We start from the raw sequence: 6,000 nt of genomic DNA on the forward strand, positions 1-6,000 counted from the left end.
GTCAAAGGTGGAATTTAGCTGAGTCAGGTCAGGGGGTCAGCACCAAGATACTTATTTCCCAATTTTTAAAATCTAGCTACCAGCAATAGATCAATGTAGAATAGAGAATCGTCAGTACTGGTCAGTTAATGAAATCAGGCCTCTTCTGAATAATTTGGGCTGATGAAAATGTGCAACGTCAGACTGACAGTGTTGTCGCCGAACTTGCCAAGATGTTTGTCCAGCACACAACGGTACAGGTTCGGGGAAAAAAATTGCGGGCACAATACAAATCCTTTTGAGTGTTCATTTTGACTGTCATCTAGATACCTCAGCTTGAGTTTTTCTCTTGCTTGTGAAATGGGAGGGGTGTGTGACATTGGCACCAGGGCGACGTATTAAGGGTGGATTTTAGGGCAACGCTGCAGGGCTATTGGCCCAATGGTGGGACTGCAGATCGATTTTGGTCTTGTGGCTCAAGGTCCGAGGCTATTGGCCCTGGCTGACCAGTTGATAGCCCTGGCTCGCACTGGAACGATGGTGGAAAAGTGGCTGTTGTCAGATTTTATTGTTGATTTGACATGTTTTTTACATGTTATCCTAGAAAAACAGGCTTTGAGTATTCAGCCTTGACTCATTCAAGCAGGTAGAAGCTGTACTTGCATGTCTATTGCCTAGACAGAAAAAAAAAAAAGCTGCCCAGGGACGTTGCCAAGATGGCTACCAAGTGAACTGACTTACCTAAAAGAACTTGGACTGTTTTGCCTTGCTCTCACTATTTAAATATATATTTTTTTTAAAATCTCAACATTGATCTGTTGTTGTCTGTGGCAATTCACTATATTGGTTTTCTTTTTGTTTCAAAAATGCATTTATGGCAGTGTAAGGGATTGGTATTTTTCCCTTTCAATTCTTCTCTCAAATCTGGCTGTCTAACCAGTCGGTTTGATTCATGGCTGTTTAATAATACTGCCTCCATCTTTCATAGCTTATGTGGACTGGGTGGGAAGTACTCTGGATAACTAATCAATGCTAGTACATCTTTAGACAACTGTTATTTGGTGGTTTTTTCTCAAATATACTGTGACCTTTATCCTTCACAAAGTATTGCACTCATGCCTGTGACTCAACGCACGTACTCCATTAGTGTATTGCAGCCATGTTACTGAACAGGCTGTATTGATGGTGCCTTAAATTTACTTTGTGTTCTTGTATGCCTGCTCCTAAGGAGTTATCAAAACTGTTCTATACAACATTTGCATAGTGCTGGATCAGCATTTGGACTGTCTGGGTGTGTACACATGTACAAGTCTGTGTATCTGCACTGTGATCCATTAAACTTGGATGAAATTTATGATCTTGACAGCCCCAAAATGGGCCATTTTGAGTTTTTAGCTATATAGAGTGTGATGCCAGAACCACCCTTGTGGCCTAATGGCTGCCCCAGGTGTGGCCGACCGTAACCCAACATGAACTTTGTAACTACACTGTAAACACTTTAGAAATATACTGCTTTGTGTTTGAGGTGGTGTTGTCTGTATGGAGATACTGTCTAACTGTCATTACCTGGTCAATTTGTGGGCTGTACAGCAACCATAATAGGCATAAAGGTTCTGCATGATTTAAGTGGAGTTGAAAAGCAATTGTTTTGCCTTTTGGCCTCAATCAATAGTATTTCTATAAAATGTGACTTAGCTTTACCTGAATATGCCTTTTACATGGTGCAAGTTATGTGCTTGTGGTACTCATTGTGGCATAATGTTAAGAAGAGTAGTTTCCATTATTTGGGGTGGAAAGGAAGAGTAGTTTCTCTGTTTCCTTTAAACATAATGGAATATTTTGAGTTAATTCCTTCCATCCCTTAATTAAGTTAGGCTAAGTTAGGACTTATTGCATTCATTTGCTACCTATATCCTCACTATCTTTCTCTCACTGCAGGGGCCTCGGGTGATTAAAGGAGGCTGAGAGTCATCATACAGCTAAAGATGAAGGTAAGCATTCAGTTGAGTTCACAATGTGTGTTTATATGCACAGGACTACACTATGAAAAGTCAGCTTGTTAAAAAAAAACAATGTAAGAAACCTGCTTTTGACACATGAAATCATTGGTTATTCTCTGCTTTTGACACATAAAATCATTGGTTATTCTCTGCTTTTGACATCAAAATGTATACAGGCATGCACACATTGGGCCTCATTCTTGAAACACGAGCAGAACAAAATTGTGTAAATCGTTCATAAAGCCGTACTGACGCAAATTCTCAGATTCATGAAAGTTTTGAAAATACGAAAACATTAGTTGGTACGAACAAAATGTACACCTGCCCCTGACCACGTGTAAATCGTGCATAAATCATCCAAACATGTTGTCTTTCAGGCAAAGTGCCATGACTACATTTTATGGAAGTGAAATTAAATAAGTAATGAAAAACTTAATTTATAATTAAATTAGTGAAATTAACCTTAAAAAATAAGTAAAAAAAAAGCTTTAGGGTTTTTTTAACCATAGCTTATACTTATTTAGAAGCGTTTCTCTGCTGCTTGCATTTATTTTTTCAAAGTTTCCTTTTTCCCAACTCTGCTTATCATTTTTGTTGACGTGGGGTGAAAGATTCATGGAAAGACGAAAGATTGCGTTTGACTTTCTTGAAAAAATTAATGTCCTCTAATGTGTCTGGTTGAACAGGTTTATTTTTTATTTTTTTTTAATTGATCTCTATAATTTAGGTTTAATAATTGGTATAGGCGTCGGTAAAACGCATTCAATTGATAATGTATGGTCAATGCTAATGCTGTTAAACCCATAAATAAACATCACGGGCAGCTGCGTACACAATTCAGTAGGGAAATTAGAAAAAGCCTGCACACTGTCAAAGCTTGCAAATCTTTATTACTTTACAGCGTTTCGGTCAAATCTTCAGGCATTAAATTAATTTCTCTGAAGATTCATCATGATTTACCCAAGAAGTTTCACAAATGAAGCTGGCAATGCGCTGCAAACTAAACCAGAGAAGGTTAATGGTGGTGGACATCCTCCTGCTGGCGTGAACTGAGCATTTTTACACGTCAAACCATTAATATTGACTTATTGAACTGTTTGATTCACAAAAGAGCATCATATGAAAGCAAAAACATGCAATGACAGTAAGTCCTCACTTTCTTTGAGGCACTATTGTGCTTTTTAAGTCAAAGTTTTACGATGTGAATGCACTTATTTCATAAAAATGATTTCAACATTTACTAGCGAGTCTGGTGTCTTATATGGTGTTTTCATGGGTGTGGATTATGATATGAATTAACATGCACACGCCCCCTATTTACGAATGTTTGGAATTCACTAACATACACAGGTTTTACTAACAAATAACATTTACATATATTTACAAAATTTCATAAATGAGGCCCAGTGTATACACCAGTAAAGGTAATTATCAGGGATGTGATTCTTCCAGATTAATCTGGAATTCCGGTTTTTCAGACATAAAAATGTGACCCGCGTGAATTGTTTAAATCCGCTAAAAAAGGGGGCCTGGGTAGCTCAGCAAGTAAAGATGCTGGCTACCACCCCTGGAGTCGCGAGTTCGAATCCAGGGCGTGCTGACTCCAGCCAGGTCTCCTAAGCAACCAAATTGGCCCGGTTGCTAGGGAGGGTAGAGTCACATGGGGTAACCTCCTCGTGGTCGCTATAATGTGGTTCGCGTGGTGAGTTGTGTGTGGATGCCACGGAGAATAGCGTGAAGCCTCCACGCGCTATGTCTCTGCGGTAACGCGCTCAAGCCACATGTTAAGATGCGTGGATTGACGGTCTCAGACGCAGAGGCAACTGAGATTCGTCCTCCGCCACCCGGATTGAGGCGAATCACTATGCCACCATGATGAGTTAGAGTGCACTGGGAATTGGGCATCCCAAATTGGGGTGAAAAAGGGGAGGAAAAAAAAAAGAACAGGTGGGGTGTTCATGTTTCATTGGGAGTTAATGTTAACGACAATGTCCTGTCCATTCTCGCTAAGCATTTTTCACACAAAATAAGTGTCATTCAACCTTCCCTCGGAACTTCACTCACAAACTTCATTGCTGCTTCTGCGTCACGCACACACTGTTGAGAACGCATGAGACGGAAGCTCCTGATTTTCGCCGTCAGGACTTCATTCAAGTAAGACAGGTTTATTTTAATTCATCAAGAGAAATAAAATGGTTGGATATTAAACGGTTTGAACTGTTGCCACTGTTGCTGACAGGTTAAAAATCGCTAGCTGCCATTCCAGTGTTACTGACGTGATATTGCAGTGAAATTGTGAAATTTACATAGTGTTCATTGCCAGTATAGCAAGCCATTTGTATGTACAATCATAAAACCTTGCAGATACAGTCCAAACATTAGAAAATGTTCAGTACATACAAATTTTTTCCCCGTTTAGATCGGGAAATGAACTGGGGTTACGGATGTAACAAAAATGGACATGCTTTTTGGGAGACCACTCTTAATTTAAATGCACAATCTAGAAATAATACTAGCCACACAATGAAGAGGGGTCAGCCCTCCTAAGAACATGCAATATTACATTTTTATTTATTGTCATTTTCACAATGTGGAAAAATTAGCGTGACAATTGTAAAAGCAGCACTTACAAGTACATTTTGAGGGAAATCTCTTTAAAATCTGCAAACGTTGACCTCTGAGACATTGGTATGATATCCGTTAATGGAGCATTATGAATTTAATTAAGATTGAATTGCGATATGGCCTTGCATGATTAGTTATCAAAGATCACTAAACCACGTTTAAAATGGTCTACATTGACTGCTTCAGTCAGCAAAGCACGAGCAAGTGGCACCATCTAGCAGCTGTGTGCGGGAAAACAGTAAGCAGCTCATCATATGAGATTATCCAATGTTTATCATGATTAGTCCAAATCACGAAGCTTGTCAAAATTATCCTTTCCCAAATGTTGGCAATAGATTTCAGAATTTCTGAGCTCTGTTTGGGTGATTTTGTGCTAATCAACAATAATGTGTTTGTTGAAAATTGTTGGGAACACTTTACAATAATGTTCAATTTTTTAACATTAACAAACAATTAATGCATTAGGTATCATAACAATTAGCAATATCTTTTTTTGTTGTTTTTTTTTTTTTTTACTTTTCATTTTACATTTATTAATCTTTTTCATTTTCAGTAATTTTCAGTGTTCATTGTTAGTAGCATAATTGGTTTGCGCATGTAAACGCTCACTGACAGACATTTATTTGGTTGTTCAATTTACTTTATTTAACATTGATATTTATCTCTTTTTAGATAAACCTAAGAAACTGTTCCCTGAACCAGTAACTGTTCTGCACTGGATGTTCCTGTATAGTGGACAATAATCTACAGGTGTGTGGGGGGGAAATAAGTTATTCTGTAGACCTTTTTTAGTTGCTTAAAAACTTGCTTAATTGTAAGATCACAATCCTTAAATGTTTTCTTTATAGTATATTTAGGATACTGCAAGTCTATATGCCATATTTCTATATTCAAATGTTTATGAAACACTGCTTGGTGTTAAATCGTGCTGTTTTAATGCAAACATTGAGAACACAGTTAAGAAACCGCATTGCTAATGGATACCCTGTATTTTCTTTGTCCTTTTTTAGTCCAGGAGTGTACAGATGTGACATGATGACTGGAGGAACTTGAGTACAGCATTGGATCCCTCATGATTATTTACTTTTTTAATAAATGTTTTTAACTGATATAAACGTTTTTGTGGTTTGTTTACATGATTTTCAGAATAAAACCAATGCGAGTTTTACTTGGGCTTGGTCATGTGGCCAACCAATATATTTTAATTGTTGCTAGAATATTAGTATTTTGGTTTAATCTCTATTTTTCTTTGTTCTGCTTATGAAACTACTGGCCAAGTTTCTATAGGAAAAAGACAGCACATTTTAAAGCTTGTTCTGTAGTTTTTATAAACGCAGACAGACCTCTGTAACCTAGTACCACTTAGGCTGCTGTCCAGTAGCAATTAAGGTCAAGG

At 37.9% G+C, this 6,000-nt stretch overlaps 1 protein-coding gene across 2 annotated transcripts in view; it reads left to right on the forward strand.

The window, feature by feature from the left end:
* Positions 1–5,719, forward strand: part of LOC127425325 (splicing factor, proline- and glutamine-rich-like) — a 37,774-nt gene extending 32,055 nt beyond the window's left edge. The window contains exons 10-12 of one of the 2 annotated variants that reach the window (XR_007894601.1): positions 1,918–1,970; positions 5,277–5,354; positions 5,615–5,719. The gene's annotated coding sequence lies outside the window, so the exon portion shown is untranslated. The remainder of the gene's footprint in view (positions 1–1,917; positions 1,971–5,276; positions 5,355–5,614) is intronic. The other variant, XR_007894602.1, reaches the window with a different exon arrangement.
* The last annotated feature ends 281 nt before the right edge of the window (positions 5,720–6,000 follow it).

This window comes from Myxocyprinus asiaticus, chromosome 34 (assembly GCF_019703515.2).
Source record: "Myxocyprinus asiaticus isolate MX2 ecotype Aquarium Trade chromosome 34, UBuf_Myxa_2, whole genome shotgun sequence".
NCBI lineage: Eukaryota > Metazoa > Chordata > Actinopteri > Cypriniformes > Catostomidae > Myxocyprinus > Myxocyprinus asiaticus.